A 1,444-nucleotide genomic window follows, 5' to 3' on the forward strand; every position below is an offset into this window, starting at 1 on the left:
ATCAGGACGGGGATCCTCGTTCTGACGAAGTGTACGGTAAGGTTCACGAAATGTTGGTAATATAGCAATGAATTACGTTAATTCACAAACTCTTCGGCATCTTTGAAAATAACTTTGATTTTGACCGAGGTAACGACATTAACTGGACGTTTTTGGGCTGTGTATTGTACGTACTAACGACGTATGTTGGATGTCTTTAGGCAGTACATTGTACGTCCAAAAGACGTCGCCTGGACGTCTACTGGATCTCTTTGGGACGTGTCTAGTACGTCCTTGTACGACGAACAGGACGTCGTTTGAACGTCCAAAAGACGTCGAATTATTGCATGGGATATTGCGACGAGTTGACTGCAAAAGCCGGTGTGACAAAACTACAATTTTTAATTTTCTTTCATTTTTCGTATTAAATTGTAGCTGGCAGTCTGTGTTGTTATCGATACTTTAATTGTGAAGAAGGACTTTTCAATCCATAAACACAATTAAGAGAAAAGAGTTTTAAAAAATTAATGATAAAACAGGACACCCCAGCATCCCCATAATTAGTAAAATGGAAAATTTTCATTAAAACAGTACTTATAATCGATAGAATCGATTTTATAAAATATATCAAAAACTCCTTTTGCTTTGTTAATTAATAAATAACCATATACCTATTTAAAAATAAATTATGCACAATAAAAAACAAAATAAGCTATAGCTGTAACTGTCAAATTAATAACATATAAAAATAAATATGATTAAATTCTTCCTGAAACAAAAAATACTTTTCAGTATCTGTTCTGTGTGGGATTTATGTATACATTAAACAAATTAAGTTAAATTGCAAAGATATATGTTTATATAATATACGTAAAATACGTAAATGTATATGACATATATATATTTGTGTCGAAAGTTGAAAAATGCAATTTATCAATATATATATAGCGACCAAAATTTTTTCGGATCAAAATAGGATTATCCTAGGAACGTTTATATTATAGTATTAACTTTTAAGTTAAGCGTATTGAAATTTAATGTATTACAAACTTAAATTTCATTAAGATGTATATTAACAGTTATTTCTCAATTACGATTAATTAAATGTCATTTATATCCGTAAATGAAATGTATATTAAATTTCATTACACTTAATTTTTCAGTTACTGTAAACTTAAATCTCATTAACATGTGCATTAATAGTCCTTTCAGTTACAGAGAAATTAAACTTCATTCACCAATGTACATTAAAAGTTAATGAAATTTAAGAACATTTCTAACAGTGTACTTGCAGGGAATTACATGGAATGCAGACTTTTAGCACTTTCATAAAAGCTGTATATTATGTTTTTTTAAAATAAAAGAATATTATTTTGATCTAAGAAAATATGTATTAATTTTATTAATATAAATTTACACAGTAACATTTACGCACGGATTTGAATCCATGTCAACCGAATATAGG

This window comes from Trachymyrmex cornetzi, unplaced genomic scaffold (genome assembly GCF_001594075.2).
Source record: "Trachymyrmex cornetzi isolate Tcor2-1 unplaced genomic scaffold, Tcor1.1 scaffold1689, whole genome shotgun sequence".
NCBI classification, from domain to species: domain Eukaryota; kingdom Metazoa; phylum Arthropoda; class Insecta; order Hymenoptera; family Formicidae; genus Trachymyrmex; species Trachymyrmex cornetzi.